Consider the following 20,980-nt stretch of genomic DNA (forward strand, 5'->3'; position numbering starts at 1 on the left):
ACTTATTATTCAGCTCATATGGGTTCCCCCTCTACCCCTTTCAACACGATTTGTCTCCCCAGACAGCCAACAATTTTAGTGTCAATGGAAAAACTTCAGCCTGAGCAGTAAGCAATTATTGGGAAGTAGCTGCCATCTAAATGGCTCTATTTAAATCCATCAAAAATATGAAGTGACAACTGGTTCAGAAGGAATTTTACAGAAATATAATTTGAATATATGTGTTTTTCTTATAGAAAAAAAAAAACAAACCAGCCTGCAAATTTCTTTGGAGGAATATAGTTTTTTATTTCTCTCAGAATCTACTTTGGTCTATACACACTGCCAAGTTTCACTCCACAGTAGGTTGGACAGTATATATATATAACTATATATCTACATGTAATAGCCAATACTGGTGAACACACAGTGATGCTTTTTTGGGGATTTAATCCACACTGGATTATCAAATGCTGTTCAGTTCTTCAGGAAAGAACGTGCCTGAGAGTAGGTAAAATGACTAGTTAACAGTGACGTGACTCATTCCTTGTCAGTGATTTCTCAGACTTGAATAACTGCAAGAAAAAAAGTCACTATAGAATAAAAAATCCTGAGTTCACCATTTAAGTAGACAATAATTTAAATGTTACATGTAAACACTGGTCAATAGAATGAAACTCTAATGTATAACGTGCTTCACCCTCCTCTCCAAAACACTGTCTACTTACAGTTTTATTGACCTTGGCCAATCTTTCAGGAAAATAGCTACTCTGACTTGGAAATAAACTTAAAAATTGAACAGTTTTGGAGTTTCTACATACAGAGCAAATGAAATTATACAACAATAAGAAGCACGTTGCTCAGAGTGCCTCATATCTGTCCTTCCAAACCCTGTGCCAGCTGCTCATATGGACTAGTGATCTACTTGCAGGAAGAAATCAAACTCCCTCACCGATACTGTTGACTGCAACACTTCCACTCCAATAAAAAGAAATAATATTGTGTTTTATCATCAAAACGTGCACCATGCAAGATGAGTCTTAACCTTGTGCATGACCCACAAACTGTTAAAGTCATTTGGGTAACAGGTCTTAGAAGACTGACAGCCTGGTGATTTGCAGCTAGATTCTGTTTCCAGTGCTTTGATTTCAGGGTGAGCCAAATGACTTTAGCATACATTATTGCATTCCTCTCATCAAGGGTATCAAAACAACTCCAAGCAGTAGCAAGTAAAATACAGACCCCAACCTCCACAGCACGATGAGTCCCAGCAATTATTAAAGACTCTTCTTGTATTCAAACAATTCCCTAATTAATACTGAAACAAAGCAATACCTTCTGTTTGGATTTTTGAGGTTTTGTTTTTTGGGTTTGTTTTTTTTTTGTTTGTTTGTTTGGGGGGGTGGGGGTGTTTTTAGTATTTTTGGTTATTTCAAATCATTTTGAACTGTTAAAAAGCAGAAATTTAAAGAAGGATGTTCCTCAGCTGCTTGTAGTCACAAGCGTATAAGTCACAAGGATATAAATAATGTGCACTCTTGGGAATCAGAACTTTTCAAGTTTTAATTGAAGCTCGTGGTTCAATATAAAATTTACTTTTAATGAGAAAAAGTCCATCCATTCTAACACAGATGCTACACACTGAAACGAGCTTGCTCTAATACTCTTCAAACCTGTTAGCAAACAGAGGCTGTCTCCTGAGTGCCTAATGAAACTGAGCCAGCAGGGCTTGGCCACCTCTGCTGACAAAGCCAGAGACCAAATTCCACCCCGAGCTCCCTCACTGTGAATCCAGCACATCTCCATCAGCTCCTGGAGGGCTGCCCCAGAATGCTGGGGCTGGCTCCATCTGAAGCACAGGTGCAAGGAAACGATTCCCCTTCCTCTGAAATAAGGGGAAAAGCAGAGGAGCCACCACGTTGAAGGCACCGCAGTCCACGTGGGCAGGCAGGTGAGAGACCCCACCGGCGCCCAGATGGCAGAGACCAAAGTTTAACTATTTCTAGCACGTCAATAATTAACAGACAACAAAAGAAGCCACTCAGTGTTTTACTGTGGCAGAGACAATTAACAGCTTGACACCCCAGTCAGAGCCTGTCCTCCTCTTCCAACCCACATGCTCCATCTTTTGTGCCGCTTGGTCACTCCTCTGATGGCATGGAAGCTGATTATTTGAACCATTTTAGATAACCAAAAAGACGTTGCAAATCTACTGCCTTTTAAAAAAAAAACACCTGCATGCTGAGTCTAATGAAAATGACAACAATCCTTCTACTCCTTCTCGTGCCGTGGTTTAATGAGTGAAGCTGCACATCAAAGTGGGATTCCCTTCCACCTCTGCCTCCCCTCTTTCCCTGCAAGAGGATCTTTCTGTCACACATGGATTGACAGTTCTTCTGGCCACTTTTATTCCTTCAGGAATAATGTCACAATGTACTTGAGGAACTTCTGGTCCCAGGTTTTTAAGGTTAATTATAGCCTTGGTTGCAATAGATGACACTTTCAAAGTTCTTGTATAAAACCAGTTTGGGAATAAGTATGCTTTTTTCTTGTTCCCAAGTGATCTTTTATGCATGCATTAAAGATCACTTAAATCAGGGTTTTTTCCTTAAATTTTAGAAGCCAAAATCTGCTATTTCAGTTCCTCCAGCTATAGCAACACATCTTTCCTATTTCCTTCTTTCCACATAACACTACAGGGCAAAGAAGTCATTTTACTACCCTCTTTTCCTTAGTGCTTATAGAGCATTGGTTTTTTTCTCTCCATTACTAAATTATGTCCCCCATAGAATGTTTTTCTCATCCAGCTCCAGCACATGGGCATATTTTACTCCATGTTTCTAGTGACTGCTTTACATAGCTTATTACTAAAAGTAAATCTGACCAGGTTTTGTTATAAAGTTCCCATTCTGAGAGCAGTTACCGAAAACTCCCACAAGTTCAGGAATTTCTCAGCTCTGTTTCCAGCAAACACGTACCAACTTACCATTTCACACCACAATACCTGCACTAGCAGAGAAACAATATGAAATTTAGTGATTTTGCACTTTGAAATTTAAGAATGTTGTATGTTTTAATAAGAAGAAACTACTGAACTAGCTAAGTGGAAAATTAAATCCAGGGAAGAAAGTGCATTATATTTTATAAGGCTTAACAGTTATAAGTAACCCATGAAAAAAATATTCTGCCTCCCCCTGATTCACAGCAAAACTGGTATCACATCTTTCACATGAGGCACTTCTCAGGAAGTGAATCTATGGAGCAAGAGGTGTGACAGAACGAAGAGATAATTAAAGGGCAAATTGGCCTGCTTTGCTAAAACAAATGACCCAGGGCTTGCTGACCTTGGCTGGGACCCAAGGGGTTGCATTTTCACATGGATGAGCAGCTGTTCCGGAACAATTTCCTCAATGAAACAAGCACAAACAGGCTCCCTGTCAGGAACACGTGTCCTCTCCCTCCACTTGGTTATTCTCAAAGCAGCTTATGGACCAAACAAGGTGATGACAAGGAAAACAAAAAAAAAATCCTGGATGCTCCCATTCATCTTTCCTTTGCAGCAGAGCTGTGGTGAGTATTTTTCCCAGCCTTTCAGCCACAGCCTAAAAGCGCTCGTTAGCACATGCGAACACAAGTGTGTCAGACCACTTGGTAAAAGCCTTTAAAGTAGGACGTGATGAGCTTTCACATGCAAATACCACCACAATTTTTAGGTGCACTCTCTCCTAGACAAGAGCTAATTCATTCACTAACTTAACTCTGCTCACGTAATGCACAAGGCAGAGGAGGAGTCAACTCCCAGGTGTCTACTTAAGTTCCTAGGACACAGGGTCTTAAACCTGTTGCTGATCAAGATCCAAGTATTTTGTCCTTCAGTGAGAGTAAATCTGTATATTAAAGCAGCTCCACATAAGAGAGAGAAGAAGAAACAGCTTTATCAACACTTAGTGCTTGAGGGGATAAAATGACAGCTTTAAAAATACCTTTGGAGAAGTCTGGAATGACAAAAAAAATCCCACTCATGCTGCATTCAACCTGCCAATGGCAGGGCACTGAAAAGAGTTAAAATAATGTTATCAATAACCCTGTGCTTTGACGAATGGTAAGGAAAGTGTCCAGCACTTGGTCATCACCATGGCACCAGCTCATGCCTGAAAAAGGCAGCACACAGTTTTATACTGGTTATCCATACAGATCTGACTACATTTTTAAGACAACCTCATCTACACACAGAGGTGTGAATCAAAGGATGCCTGCCACACGTCCATTCACACTACCTCAACTGGTTATTTTCTATTCTCAACACAGTTTAGCTGTATGAAGTAATTCTTTCACCATTTAAGAGTACAGAAAACATTAACTAACCCCTCAAGTTTAACAGAAACTGCTCCGTGGATTTCAAATGATCCTGGATCCTTCAACCGATGACTGCTTCAATGCAAATGAAATGTCCAAAAGCAAGAAAATACTCAGCCTGAAGACCCCTGCACCTGCATGGCTTAGCCACTGAACGCAGTCAATTCTGTACATGCAAACACAGTGTTTGACAGTGGAGACTGAAGCACTTTTGATGTAGTTAAAATGTGTTTCTGAAACTCCTTCTATGACCCCTTTTCATTTTTTTCCCAATCTTTTCTAAACCCTGGGACTAGATTAGGAGAGGCTACAAATGTAACAGTCCTTTACCCAGTCCCCCGGGTTATCAAGTTAATCTGCCGTAAATGTAATTAAAAACAAAATGCAAAATCAATCCAAGTTATAAAAAGCACACTGGTGTCTTTGTAGCCTCATTGCTCGATCGTTACTAACATCAAACTGCAAATCCCATACACTTTATGACACATTCAACCCCTGGACCTTCAGCCACAGACCCGACAGTACCAGCCGGGCTCCAGTCTGGGTTTGACTGATGCTTTCAGCATGTGCAGACAAACTCACTGAACCAAACATCAAATCAAGCCACTCAGAAATCTGTGCCAGACGCATCAAGCAGACAGCTCCCGGAGCACTTTCTGGCTTATTTACATGACGGCACCTTTGCTGTTTACACGAGAGACTCTTGAAAGCCGTTTATTTTACCGGTGTTTGCTACTTGACCTGCTACGCACAGCGGGGAGGCTCGAGCACATCCAATCTGGAGTTAAACAACAGCACTCCTCGCTTTAATGTAAGAACCACAAGATTCCTACTCAGCAGCGTTTGCTCTGTGTGTGTGTGTGTCTCCCAGATGTCGTATTCTGGTTTGGGGCATATTCTAGAAATAATACAGCAACCCATGAAAACAGGAAATTAACTAAAAACTATCCGTTGCCCCAAACATGCCCTGTCCGAAGCTTCCACAATGCTACAGCAGTCACTCAGCAGCCGAATTCCAAGAGGAAGTTATGTTAAATGCTCACTTTTATCCACTTTTATCAACTATGAATTAATAGGTTTTCAAACATCAAACGCCTAATGTTTCAAACATGAAATGATTTGCATTTGGAGATACTCATCCTGAAAGTGTAAAGAGCTGTCCCACTCCTCAGCTGCCACCCTGCACCCTGGTTTTGGGGTTCATCACACCTCACTAATTTAACAAGCAGAGAAGAGTCCAGACAAGGTCAATAGGCTGTTTAGTAGCCTGGCACATCTTCCCCTTGTGCTTCCACAGCTTCTCCTCCTGCCATGGGGCTGGAAGGGGAGCAGAAAGCACCTGGGGACAAGGACCCAGTCCTACAGCGTAGGTCTATCCTACACCAGTGATGAAGAACCAGCAACTGTACTCTGCAGTGATGATGTTTAAATTTACAAGTTACAAGAAACTCTGACAATATAAAGCTCACTGAAGTCTTTCACAAAGGTTAGGCAAGTAAATTTGTTCAGCCACAGAGAGTGGAGATGGATTCTTCAGCTCTCTTACTGTTCTTCAACATTCCCAGGTGGGTTTGGTTTCTTTTTCAAACTAGCCCATATATCATTCTAGAGTTTCAATTTACGTGCAACATTTTGAAGTGGAACATTTTTTGTTGTTGTTGTCCTGCACAGAAATGGAGTATTTTCCTGCCCTAATCTGAACGAACAAGTAGGATTCTTTTGCTAAAATAAACCTTTTCTGATGGTTGGCTCACCAGTTGCTACTGCAAAAACACTTGCAAAGGGTATGTTGCAATACTTCAAGCATTGAAAATAAGCATATTCCCATGGCAATTCACCAGATGGGCTACAGATTGTAAATCATAAATGTCTAGACTGAAACACAAGAGACAAACATCTGTCTAAAATCAGTTGACTTGAATGGCAAATACTGTTAAATAAATTAGGACTGCTTTGGAAACAAAGAGAACAACCAACTACGTTGAAAACATCTGAAATTAATCCATTAGCACACAAGCCACAACACAATAACCTGAAACTGGAGAGACATTCATTTCGGGAGGAATAGCCCAAGATGACAGCCTGACATCTGAGGCAGGAGCACAAAAGCGTTTCTGTGACCCAGCACCACATTACCCCATGAGGACTCACGAATCCATCCCCAGAACATCTGGCTGGAGCAGGGTTCTTTTTCTCCTCGCTTCACAAGTGAAACTGTGGGACAAAGAAATGAAATGCCTGATGCAGGGTCACACAGGAAGTTTGTGGGAACGTAACTGGACACAAACCCAGAATAGGATTTAGGTCATAAAGCGATACTTAAGCCTGAATATAACTTCTGTCTGTCAAAAATTTGTAGGGTATTACACAGAAAAACACTCTGTTTTGGAAAAAACAAGTCTTCGTCATACCTACTACCTTTTTTTTTGCCTTTGCATAACCTTTTGTTTCAAGATAGAAATATGGCAGAACAGAGAGAACAGCACTACCAAGAAGGGTGAGAGAGATGTTGCACAGAAAACTGCAGCCTGTCTCTTGCACGAGGCTCCAAGAGAGAAAAGGAGACCACAAAGTTGAATTCAGAAACATGGAAGACCCATCAAATAACTACAGCTGACCCACAGAAATGATGGGAGCCCTCTGTCAGCATCAGGCTTCACTTTAGAATCAAAAATAATCTCATTTATGAAGTTTTTATACTGCTAAAGCTTTTAACAGCGAAAGGACCCTCCAGCTGAGCTTCCCACCAGATCTATAGAACCAGTGCACTAACTTTTAACCAGAATACAATTTTAGGGGAAACAGATGTCATGAAATGAGAACTATTTTATTTCTGCACTAGTTATTAACAGCACCGCCATTTGCACACCATAATGACACTATTTGTCTGAATTCAATAAAGTTATTTATTTGTAGAAAGACAAACAACAAGCCATGAGAACATCACAAGGATGGAAGTTCAACTGTAAACATTATTTTCCCTTTGCCATTTTGAGGCAGCTCTTCAACACGATCTAGTGATGTCAATGTTTTTTGGGGAATGTGTGTGCATCCGTCAGCTTCTGGGCACGTTTATAAAAGGGCATCCACTCGCAGAAAGTTTTGTTCTCCCACAGGTTTATACAAACACTAAACACTCAGCTTTGAGCATAACCTGCATCAAAGGCAGCAATAATTATACAACACCACTTTTGTGCAACAGTAGAGGAAAATGCTCCAATTATTCATAACATAATTATTGCATTCCCATGGCAACACCGGAGCAACTGTACAATCAGCAACAGACCCAAACCTGGTCAACAATGAAGTTACACAGTGTGTTCTCTTCTGCCTGCCCCAAACGAGGCAGCAACTGGGTGATGGCTATTCTTTACCTGTCCACCCACAGTGAGATCAATCATCCAGCCCTCAAAAACTAAACCCAGCCCCCCAACCCTCCCCCCCACCCAGCACTGCCACAGGGCTGACGAGTTTTGTTTGTGACATGTTTGGATCCTGGACTTCAGTGAATCATCTGAAATTCTCTGTTTGAATGTGCTCATCAACAACATAGCAATTAATATCCACCTGTCACAAGGCAAGCACTCTTTATTTGTGAGGGTGGGGAGGGAAGGACAACCACGAACACTTGGTACTCAGCTACGTGCTGGGCTATTTTGTGAGGCTGTGGTGAACTGCCATCTCCTTGGAGTAAAAGCATATTTCATAAATACATAATATATACATATTTTTCATATATACATATATATTCAGTAAATATTAAAAGAAAATTTCACTATATTTAATATTTTCTGTCACTCTGTTGGGAGGCTTATTACAGTACTGCACTTACACCAGAATAACTTGGACAAAAATGCAAGCTAAAAATGTTAAGTGTGACATTCAGTGCAGTGCTCAGAGATGCTGCTGGTGAGTCCAGGGTTTTCCCAACTGAGCTTTACTCACATCCCGAAACAGCTCATTAGGAATCAAAAAAGAAAAAGTTGCATCTTAAGGAGAGAAGCCTCAACCACAACATTGTTCTCCTGGATCAGCAAGTGCAGCAGACAAGTATTTCCCTGACACAGGGAACTGCTGGAACTCCAGCTCTACCTGAGCCTCTCCTGACTGGTGAAACTTCTTCATCATCTCCAGTGACTGCAGCTCCATGAAATCCCCAGCCTGTGTCTTCCATCGCATTGGAAACGTGTCCAACTTGTATTTCTTTCCTTTAACATTTTGGCTTGTTCACTCTCTGCCCACAACAGCGGAGAGAGAGAGGAGCCTTCTATGACTTTTATTTCTAACAACCTTTTCTGGAAGCCCCCAGCTGTCCCCTTTCTCTTTCCCCCATGTCCCTTGAGCCTGCCTTCCCATAGCCCAAACAAAACCCGTGTTTCAAGCTTTTCTCATGGCTCACATTCCCAGAGCCCCAGTTCTCTTGGCTGCTGTTCTCTGCCATGCCAAACCTAAAGGAAGGTGTTCAAATCCCACTGCAGATCCATCTGAATCCCCAGCGAGGCACAAGAAGCTGCTTACAGTGACTCTGGTTCCCCCTCACCTCTTCTACTCCAGCAGACTCCTCCTCGCAGCTCTCAGCTCTCTGGCTGTCCCAGAGAAGGCACTAACTTGCTTTTCCACATCCTGCTCTCATTTATAAACACTAAAGGTGAGGAGGAAGGCTGTGACTCACCAGGTTCTGCTTGAAGGGCCCTGTCACCTTCCCCTTGTTTTCACCTCATTTCTCATAGTCCTAAGCTGAGCCACTGCAAGGAGCACGTTAGTTGAGCTGTGTTTAAAACATGCCTCGGGGCTACTGACAGCATTGCATCCTTCGAAAAATAAACCATAAATTCTTATTTCCCCATGCCCCCAGGTAAAAAAAAAAATAAAAATCACACAGCATGATGTAGCAGGAAGAGCAAGACTCTTCCCTTTCTATATAAATTAACTGCCAATGAGAAACAAATATTGTGTAATCAACCAAAAATCTTCTAATTATTAAAATAACACTCCTAAACCAAAAAAGAACGGATCTAGGACAGTTTCTCCATGGCACATTTGCAATACTCTGAATTTTCAGATGCAATAAAGGGAGTTTCTTGTTGGCTGTAGCAACCGCGAAACTAATTTACTACCCAAAACATTCATCGTGCAGATTAAAGGCCCCCTGTCCTCCGGGGAGCGAGCATTTCAACCACCCATCACTCCTCAGAGGTTATTAAAAAAGTTTTCAAACATATGAGCAAAAAGTTTCCCTTTCAGGGTTCCCAGGTCTTCAGCGTCCCCGTCCCAGCCGAGGAAGAAAAGCTCTGCCCTGCCGGAGGCTCCCTCCGCTCAGGAGGCTCCAAGGGTGCAGTTGCATTGGAATAATCCCATTGCTGGGGCCCTTCCCAGGCTAAGGAGGTTCCCAGAGGGATTACCCCGGCACAACAGAGCCCGCCATGACAACTCCACCCGCGGGGTCTGGAATTTGCAGAAAGGAGTGGGGTGCGGGGAGAAGGGATTTAGCCACTCGCAACTATTCAAGGAATGCTCTTGATTTCCTCCTAACAACCTCAGGTTGAAAAACTGTCTTCTGAATTATTTGAATCTCTGCTCCAGCCCTATTGTTGGGATCCAACACCTCAGTTAGTAAAGTAAGTGAAGAGCGTAAAGAGGTGGGAGGGGGAGTGGAAGCTAAGAAAATACAGGTAGTGTGGTATTTTAAAAAAATATATACAATATTTGAAAGGTAAAATTCTGAAACGTATCTTTGGTCCCTGTGGCTGCAAGGGTGCACGTGACAGCAAGTGCAAGGACTGTGTGTGCCCAGACAGAAATGGGGAGCACAGTAGCCTTGACCTAATCTTAGAATCAGTCACAGAGTGGTTTGGGTTGGAAGGGAATATTAAAGGTCATCTAGTTTCACCCCCCCTGCCATGGGCATGGACACCTTCCATTACACCAGGCTGCTCCAAGTCCCACCCAGCCTGACCTTGAACACTTCCAGAAATGGGATAATCTGACCGATTAAAACACAAATCTCATCCACCTTGTTTCATTTAAATTATTTTTGAGCAATAAAAAAAAAAATAAAGGAAATCCCTCTTTCTAGCATTTATGTACCTAAACACTATTCAACTTTGATGTAAGAAGAAATCATAAATTCTGTTCTAAATCTCTCTGAAGTTTGAATGGTATTGTTATGCCCTCAAAACTACATGCAGGTACAACTGTGCAACTTATGCATCCACAACCAAAGTGCTTCACTATCAAAAGAAGGAAGAGATGCACAGGTAGTCTTCTTTTGCTTTGTCCTCCCTTCCACTCAAGCAGTGAATGGCACTTCTTGATTTCTAAACCATTTCAGTGATCAGGCAGCACTTCCATCCACAGCAGTGGTGATGAAGGGACAGGAATACCTGGAGTCAGTGCTGCTGTCCATCCAAAGATGTTTGTCTAAGGGAGCAAAACAACTCACTGGGTCAGGCAAGTTTGTGTATCAGCCCTCCCAGCACACAATTAAAAAAAAACAACGAAAACAATTTGTCCTGGTGACTCAGAGTCTCCATGGCTTGAAGAAAGCCCTGTTTCTGTAACACTGCATCATGCTGGCTTCAGATCTATTCTCATGGGGCTCAGGCTTGTGACTCAACTGTTTTCCCCTGTACTTATTTGCTCATGCATTTACCCATCAAGAAGTAAGCAAAATCTGCACACATCATAAGGTCTGGCTGAGAAGCAAATAATCTAGAGAAATTAGTATCACTGGAGAATAATAAAAAACCCCACTATTTTTCTTGGAAGTCCAGAAATTAAAACTCAACAACCTTTCTGGTTAAAGACTGCACTATTTACCAGAAGTCTTCCTGATGTTAAGATTGCAATGATGTTCAGCAGCTGATTTGGAAATACCATAAAAAAGTATTCAGGAGAAACACACCTCATGCGCTGGCTGCTTTATTTGCTGGGAGTGTTTAACAGGTTCACCTCATTATGTTAAACTCAGAGCAGTTTAACTCAAATTCTACCTCACTTCTGAGTCCGCTGCTTTTATTTCAGACCCACAAACAGAGTTCTGTCCAAGGGAGATGATGCATTCAGAAAGAAATACTTCATGCCAGGGACATGTATTTCTCCATTAAGCTTCTAGTCTTTATTTGCAGCATTTCTAAAAACCTAATACGGTGATTTTTTTTTTTTTTTTCCAAAAGCAGAGTTCAAGTTTTGACTGTGAGCTCCTCACCTCCTTTTCTTTCCACTCCTTTCTGTTGCATACTCTCTCACACTCCTGGACTCCGACTTTTATGCTCAGGTTATTCCAGACATGGAAGGCAAGTTAACCTTTGATTTGTAGGCAACAACACCGCCAGAGAATCTGAACACGAGCCATTAAATATTTTATGCTGAACCCCAGACACGAGCTAGCAGAATAGCCTGGCACAACAGAATCACAGTCACCTCATTTATTTGTCATGAGAAAGCTTAGCATCAAAAAATTACCTCTTGCACATAACAGCACTGAAGAACCTCTAAACCCCATCACACATTATTCTGTGAGCTATAATACCCCCTTTAGAGGAGAGCACAGCAAAGAAGAGAAACTATCAGATACTGCCACATCAACAGCGAGAGAAAGAATGAGGAAAAGAAATAAGTTGTAGGGATGTTCAGCTCTCTGAGCACTAAATCACTCTCCCTCAATAACTAAGATTCAGTAAGTCGTAACAACCCAGATCCACAGCAAAAGAAAACAACAAAGAATCCTCTGAAAAAGGTGGTTTGTCACCCTGCATTTTGCCCTGCATCTGAGTTACATTAAATCAATATAGTTTGCGTTAGGGAAATTATCTTTTCTAAAAACTTCGATGTGTCAGTGTAGTAGAAATACTGTTCCACACCATATGTTTTAGGGATTTAACTCCTTTCTTTTCCTCATTTCTATATGTCTGTGCACATCATTTCTATATGTCTGTGCACAGATATACACATACTCATCACGCATGAAATAATTCTGAAAATTACAATCAAAATTATAGTAGAAAATTTTCTGTCATGCATGTAATAATCTTAAAACAACTAGAACCTGAAATTTTACCCCATAAATCTGTGGTCATAAAGCATTTTCACCTGTCCCCTGTGATAATACTCTAGCCACACCTAAGTGAAATCCTGCAGGATGCAAAATGCCCTACAGTGATCTATTTGGAAAAACATTTACAGTGACTGGATGCACAGCAAAAATTTTCACTTTTCCAACGTTCATCCAAAACAAAGGATATCACTATGCCAAATCAGTAAGCAGCTACTTTCAAGCCAAGCTTTTCCTATAGAAAACACAAGTTTGCCCGAATCAAAATACTTCATGGGAAAAACCTAATGACACTCTGATGAGAACTAGGCAGGCTTTCAAGAGACACCCAGTAGCTGCCATGGCATCTCTCCCACTAGCTACCAGGAATTCAAAAGACCTGACAAGCCAAACACCCTTTCAAGATCCTCTTGCACCTACTACAGTGAACGTGTGGCCAGCTGAGAGGAACCAGTGCCCTCCTGGGGGTCAGTCTGGGCTGTGCTGCCCCTGGATACGAGTCCTCCCATAAAAACATATTATGTTTTTATATGCCAAACAGAGAAACCCACAACTTTGCACAATATGTGGTATCACCATCTTTATAGCTGGTATTACAGCCAGGTAAGGCATCCTGGAGCCTTGCCCATCTAATTCTGTATTAGCTGGTGGTTCAAGATCTATGGGGATAACTCGTGAACTTTCACGCTTAGGTTTCAAGCTCAGTCCCTTTTTCCTACAAAGGTCACATCCTAATCAGATTCTGGTAGGATGTGGCCACAACTAAACACTTCCTCACCAGGTAACTCTGCTTTAAAATTTGGCTTCTGATTATCGAGACATAGATGATAAAAGATAAGGGATCATCTGGTAAAAATTCCTGCTGTGATTTAACTTTTCCTGCTTTAAGATAAAAGTTTAACACCACTTTTGGATATTTTATACCCCAATATACCACACTGAATCCATTAACCAGAGCCATTCACAGGTATTGCAGAAAACTGTGCACCTCATCCAGATATTTTATCAGCATCTCACAGAAAACTTCACAATCCTCAGAGAGTAAATAAAACTTCCACATACAATTTATAATGTACTGTGAAGAGCGTATAAACACTCAAACGTGGTTAATTTTTTTTTCTTTACGTTTTCTCACTATAAATGATTGACCACAGCTTATGTCAATGCTGCCTGGAGAATGAGCTGTCACTATAGAAACAGTGACAGCACTGAAGTCCTTCCTCCCTTCTCCTGCACACAAAAGTCCCGGAACAAACACATTCTTGTTATTTCTTAGATCATGTGTGCACACTGTCAAGTCCTGAGTAGAACTCAGGATTTTTTCACTTGGTGCCATTTATTTATTTATTTTTTAAATGTGGTGGGGTTTTATTTGGTTTTTTGTTTTTTTTTTTATTTCCAGTTTTCACATCAGCTTTTCCTTCCATGTAAGAAGCTCCCTAACTTTGGAATTGCAAAATTGCTGGTGAAGCATTCTGAGAACAAAAATAGATGAGTGCTGCACTTAAAGGAATTATAATCCATGTTTATTTAAGTTAAGATATAAATATAGTTCGGGAATGGGAGAACGTTGCTTGGGGGAGGGAAGGGAGCAAGGGTGAAATTTTGCTTGTGCTGCAAAGAGCCTCAAGTTACTATACTATGTATTAAAATTTTCAGATCAATTCATCAAAACTATATCAAGTTATCTAACAACTGAGTATCACATGCATTAGAGTTAAGCTTGTATAAAATCCTTTGACTTCAGAAAAGCTTGCACAGGTAATGGACCAGTTAAGGCAAATGCTGCTGTGGAATCAGGCCTTGCTTTTCTAATACAAAACTATGTTTACAAACTACAGTTGAAAGCTTAGAAGATGAAAAGAAGTATTTTACAAGCACTAAATTAGTCTCTTAGAAAAGAGTTGCAATCAATTTGTTAGCGACAACAAATAATTTTTTCAAAATTAACTGAATGGTATGTTAAAAATGTGCGTTTTCAACCTTTTTTTTCCCAAGAAATAGTAGATACAGCAACGTTCTGCTGTGAATAAAAGTTTCAATCTAAAAATACAGCAACAAATGGTAAAACTCCCGTCTCTTCTTCCTAACTTCCTTCCCTTTCTGAACCCCTGCATGAAGGCAATGCTCTCATACGGTCACGAAAGGTTTTTTTGACATCGCAGAAGGCTGAAAGGAATATTTCTCTCTCTTTCTCTCTCTCTCTCGCATTCAGAAAGGCTGAGCACAAGAGGAGCTATTCAAGCCGTGATGGAGTGCCTCACAGAGGCTGCAATATGTTCCCAGTTGGCAAGCAGGGATCTGTTTGGACAGTGAGCCCAGCCATCCCCTCCGCAAACACCAGCATTCCTGCGACGCGGCGCAAGGAGCACTGCGGGCCCTTGTCGAGGGCTCTCGCAGCCCATCAGGTTTGGGCTCCAGAACAAACACCTCTTTGTGCCCTGCTTACAATTCAATAGGCTTTACAAGAAAAAAAGCTGTCTCCCTCCACTCAGCATTAGGTCGGGATCCAAAAAAATATTCAAAAGCCGAAAAACAGGGAGGAAATACCACGGAATTATATTTAAGTGTATCTTTAGTAGCTTAAACTTTTGGACATTATTACAAATCTGCCTTTGGGTACTTATCTGGTTCCTAATGCTGTGGCTTTTTGAGTGTTTCGAAAGCAACAAATAAAAATCACCAAGCGACAAACAGAGTGGAAAGCGCTGGTGTGGCTGCAAGTTAGCAGTGGGTATTAGAACTCAAACATCACCCTCAGCCAAAAAACAGCCAGCTGCAGCTTTTATCCAGCATCACCAGCTGGTGGGAGCCAGCAGCCTTCCCCAGACCTGCAAATGTACAGAGAGCTTCTGCCTCTCTGGATCACACCTGCCTTGCAGTGGGCAAGGGAGGTGTCCACACACCTCCTGTCACTTGTTCTGGCAGAGGCGAGGGCAGAACTGCCACTTCATGTCTGTACCCCCTTCCCCCTGCCCCACCTCGCTGCATCCCTGCAGGACTGAGCCAGGGCTCCATCCCCATCTGTGGTCACAACATCAGCTCCTGCCGCAGGAAGCTGAGAAGTCTCTCTAACACAAAGAGACTCTGGCATAGGGCACCAGGCCTCCAAGCAATCAATGGCAGTAATTAGCTTTCTCTGCCCACTCAACTATTGCTGGTTTGCACTTGCAGAATTCATTAACGCAACCCTAACCTAATCAAATGTCCTGCTTCAAATATACTCATGTGGTGGCAGATTCAGCAGGAGAAGAAAACTCAAAACTACAAAAATCTGCGAGAACAGCCCTGTTTGAACACACTAGGTTGGGCTCCGAAGTCAAATGGGCACAGGCCTTGCCCCTCTGCAGCCCCACCTCCCGTTCTCAATCTGATGCTCATCCCCAGTGCATTTAGTAGCTGAGCTGGAGGTGGGTATTTGGATTGTCTGCTGTTGGGATTTGAGGAGGGGAGAAGCACAGACTAGAACTAGGAGCAGTTTTCTACCCTGATACACCCCAGTTCAAGAACAACCTTCTCAAGTGCTCCTTGACACACTCGTCCAGTGAAGAGGCGTAAATTCTTTCCCTGGAGCTTCGAAGGGCATCGTGCAAAGTAAGGAGGAGCAGGAGGAAAAGGGCACGTGGGAACCCTGAAACTCATGGGATTTTTTTTTTAATTTGCCTCACAGTTTGCAAGGCTGCTCATGGCAGCACCACGTCTCTCAGGTGCTGCCCTCCAGCCCTCAGCACAGCTTCATAAATGTTACAAGAGCTTCTACCTATGGAAAATGTCTGTATTTACACTGCAATAATACACCACTCACCGTAAGCCTAAACATGAAGCCCAACCAAAGGGTTTTCCCTAAATGAAGGGAACGGGGCTCTCTTTAAACATACAGTGCAAAGAAATTGTACCATGGAAACTCTGGGACATTATTCAAATCATCCACATGAATAAAACATCCCACTTTTGCCAAGTTTTGTTCAAGCTGACTTCAGCTTTCTGCTTAAACAAACCTCAGGCAATACTGACATCATTTGTAGCAGAGGCAGTATTTTATTTAAGCTTGAAATCTGAGGGTGTTGGGTAGATTACCAAATAAAGAGTTGATTTTTCATCTTAAGAATCTCAAATGACCTGACTTCAAAGGCTGGATTTAGACTTACTAAACCAATGGAAAACAAACATCTTTAATCTCCACACTGACATTAAACTCAAACAGAAAATAACTCTGGGAAAAGCCCTTTATCATCACACTATTACACAGAAATAGGGGAAAGGTGAGGGGGGGGGATAAAAAAAATCCAGATTATTCTACATGAATAGCCTGCCTCACTGGCGAGGTTACCTAGTTCCTCTCTTCCTGCTATCTTTTTCCAGCCCATTTTACTGCCCTGTTCTACAAATGTTAAATTAGGTTAGGCACTGAGCCTAGATTAACACACCTGAACACTAAGAATTTACTCTAGGGCAAATCCAGACATTTAGATACATATGCAAACTGCTAAATTATCTGTCCTCTGCATTTAAGTGCTACTGCACTTTAACTAAGAAAGAAGTTGCACATGAAAGAACAGAGGTCTGGCAGCACCAAGTGATTACTTTTTGGCCGTGGAGACACCAAGTTATTAGCCCTAAAGCCTTATTTCAGTATAGGATTCAACACTGCCTGCTCCTCATCCTTGAGGACTAGAAACCAAGTGCCTAGCTAAAAAGGACATAATAAAATCAGTTATCTTCTTCCCCACCTCAAAACCAACAGTTTTCAAAAACTGCTCAGAAGCCCAAAATATATAATACTCCCCAAAAAGAAGAGAGAGGGTGGAGAAGGAAATCAAGCCCTTTACCACAGGAATACTGAGGAATAGGGTCACCAAATGATGCGCAGTCCAGGCATAAATAGGTGACAATCCGTCACAGAGATGAAACAGGCACTGGGTTTAAAGGCAGGAGCTGTTTAACAATGAACAATAGGAAAACAACATTCAAAGAAGACACCACAAATTGTTTGAAATTACTAGATGAAATCTATTTGGGGAAATTCCAACACAGAACCCAACACAGCACACGCATCCTTTATTCAGGCACGAGAAGGTACGTGATCTAATGAAAGCCGTTGCAAGCCTCACGACTCAGACTTATAACATCTTATCCACAAGTAATAACATGCCATCGCATTTCTTTTTTTTAAACAACATCATTGCCCTTCTTTTGGAAAGGAGTATCGAGTTTCCTGCTGAATAAATTGAGGGAGCCTCATTATTTTAGCACGCTAAGTGAGCCTGTCAATCACTTACATAAATACATACAATTAGTTTGATCCAGCAAGATCCTGAACACATGTAAATTCTCAGGCTTTAGAAACCCGAGCGACTCACTAGGGTGCACACAGTATCTTGCAAGTACAGAGTTAAAGACACAAAATGACAGGAAAAGAGCTTTAAATGGAAAAATCCAAGTACTCCCTTTGCACAGAGGCAATGAAGCATCCATCCCAGGTTTTTTGGATTAATTTTACCACTCCAGTGTTGTCAAGTGGCACAAGGGGCTGAACTCCACCCCTAGGTCCACGTCTTTGAGATACAAACCATAAATCAGGACTGTTTGGTTAAAAGAACATTGTGCTCTCTTAAAAAGCATGTGATGTTTGGGGAAGCTTTGGAAACTTTCCTCCAATTCACCTTCCAATTTTAACTGCAGAAAGCACCAGTCTCCCTGGGGCAGAACAACACAGAGAACCCATTACCTACCAAATGCAACTGGCACTGGGCAGATGCCCCAGCAGCACACAACAGGAGCTTCTGTGAGGTCATTACACCTTAACTTAATTGGCAGGTTGGCCAACAATTCTGGAGAGTCATATGAATTTGACTTGCCAAATTAAAAGTCTGAGAACACAAAATGCACAACACCGGCAGGTGGAAGCCACTTGAAAATATTCTTGAATGGAATTGTTGCATATTTATGGACTGAAGTAGATTAGCTGTAACCAGAATGGAACACCACCCACACTCCAACCCCCACTCCAAACCATCAAGCTGGGAATTTGTGATGTATACCTTCAGAAAGGTCTTCAAGGAAAGACAGTCCCGGGTTTAATTACAAACCCTGCTTTTGTCCAGATGTAGAAAATAGCTTTTGTAACTACAGGAAAATCCATTACTACTGAGGATGCAGAGTAGACAGAGCCAGACCCTTTTCCAAGGTGCACAGCACTACACTGGGAGGCAACAGTCAAACTGAAGCACATGAAACTGCAATCACACATAATAAGGATTTTTTTATGCTAGAAGAGGTTGCCCAAAGAGGTTGTGGACTCTCCATCCTTGGGAGGGGTTTGAGACTGGTGGAGAAGTCTCTGAGAAACCTGCTCTGTTTGACTTTCTTTATACAGCTGGATGGACTGGATGGCCTTTGGAGATCCATCTAACCTAAATAATTTTATTATTTAACTCTGCAGGAAAAAGCATTTGCTTTAATGCTGCACGTAAGCCTTGGAAGTGCTATCTATAAAGGTTTCTTAAAAATACAAGAATTAAAAAAAACCAAAGACATCCAAACAGCATGAAATGTACCATAATAATGAAGAAAGTTTACATAATACAAGGTTTCTACTCATGTCTGTTAAGTGAGTTATGGTCTGTTAATTACTCCACTTCATGGCAGCCTGTTTGTTATGAACCCACCAGGCATGAAAAGAATGTGAAGAATATCAGGTAGAAAACACCTGGAAATTTCTTCTGCCACAATTTGTTTCAACACTTACTAATACTGTGTGAATTATTTATACAAAAAGATAGGAATGCAGCAGAGCACCAAGCAAAGTCTTTAAAGAATCTTTGAGACATTTCATTTTCAGAAGTTTAACCTGGTACCTATCAGTTTTCCTCTGATGTAGGGTAAACAGCAAGGGCAAAGCAGCTTTTCTCTTGAAAGTGTTGTTTTTAAATACTCCTGCCATTAGCAGGAGCTCCTGAACCTGGCAGGTCACCGTTGATATGATCAAACAGCACACAGTTATTTAATGAAGTCCACTGGATAAAAATGTACCCTGCCTGCATTCATCTTTGAACAGTGAAATTGTTTTTGCTTTATTAAATTTTAAGACTGCCGCTAAGAAAGCCTATTAAGAAAGATCTTTTTAAGCTCTCAAAAGTATAGCTGGATACTTTGTACCACTGCTACTCATGATCAGCATTAAAATCATTATAATCAGATAATTTCAGGGCTTTAGGGAACCATGCTCTACCATCTGGGGACTGGCCATGCTGGAGTAAATCAGGCACAACTCCATTGATGTTGAAGGAATTAGTATTAGTTTTGATAATTTTATAATCCTACAGGTCATGTTTTGCCGTGTACCAATTTTAATAACAAATAGGGTCCAAATGATAAAAAAAGCTCTCAGCAAAAACCAGCTGACAGCCAGGAACAGTTTGCTGGTGGTAGAATACCAGAAGTGGGACCCACTGAGCCTGAAAGGTTCCATCCAGGAGCTCTGTCCCTGCTGTGGTTGTGTCCACCCTCTTCTGCCTGAGCATCACTGGAAACACTCACAGCCCAGGCAACAAGTGGAGAAACCAGCCTGCAGGACTGAGGAGGAGTGGGCTTTGCTAAGAATTATTTCTGCAACCCCTAAAAGAATGGAATTTTCCCCCATCAGTTTCACACAAATATTTCTCATTTCCCAGGAATACGTTGTTGGTTATGGAGGTCCTCAAAAACAGCATCGACCAAAACAGTCTGTGCTTCAACATAAGTGTTATGTACTACAATATAAATGAGATTTCATAAGATGGAGCAGAGACCGGGCTAAGAAGATCCAGAGGGTTTAAGAGTTTGGCGTTTTTAAGTATGTGTAAAACCAACCACCTTGAAATGAATCCCAGTAACATTTGCTCAATTATTCCCATATACAAAGATGCATTTCTCTATACCAAGTTTTCTAGTGCTTAGGACTGTTTCCAACGCAAGCAATGCGAGCTCATCCTGGTGGAATAACTCCTTAATTACCCTCAACCTAAATTTCTCAACACTTACTTCCACAAGAATTTTGTGAGGGCTCCAAGTCTAGGAGAAGAGGTGCTCTAGGCGATTCAAGGATTAAAAAAAAAAAAGAAAAAGAAACAAAAAAAGAAACTCAGACCTAGAAAGTGTGCTGACTGGATTGAGGCATCTTTTACTCCAAAGAAAATGTTATCACGTTGGTGGTACAAGGTTCTGCCTGCACACCCAAGTCACACCAGCAGATGAGGCATATGCTGCATTTGAGCGTTAGGAACGTTAACTAGGTCAGTGGTTACTAAATAAACGAGGCATTCAGACTTCCAGTCACTCCAAGAAACCAACCTCCTTCTCAAGTGTCAGGAGACAAGCGCAGCTCAGAAACAAATTCGGAAACCAGTCTTTGATCAGCAGTTTCTGCAAGTTCAAGATTGTCTTGGTTTCCATCTCTGGCTAGCACAAGATGATAATTTTGTGTTAAGCAGCAGTTCCATCAGAGTGCTGTTTTAAAAGGTGACACCATTTCTTTTAATGGTGCTCCATAAAAGTGTAAGAACTTACCAACAGTTGTCTGCACTGGGTGAGCACCATCCAGTGCTACCTGTG

General features: G+C 41.6%; 1 protein-coding gene across 2 annotated transcripts in view; it reads right to left on the reverse strand.

The window, feature by feature from the left end:
* FNDC3B (fibronectin type III domain containing 3B) overlaps window positions 1-20,980 on the reverse strand; it is a 188,062-nt gene that overhangs the window by 95,750 nt on the left and 71,332 nt on the right. The window lies entirely within an intron of this gene.

This window comes from Myiozetetes cayanensis, unplaced genomic scaffold, assembly GCF_022539395.1.
Source record: "Myiozetetes cayanensis isolate MyiCay16 unplaced genomic scaffold, myiCay2020 scf13, whole genome shotgun sequence".
NCBI lineage: Eukaryota > Metazoa > Chordata > Aves > Passeriformes > Tyrannidae > Myiozetetes > Myiozetetes cayanensis.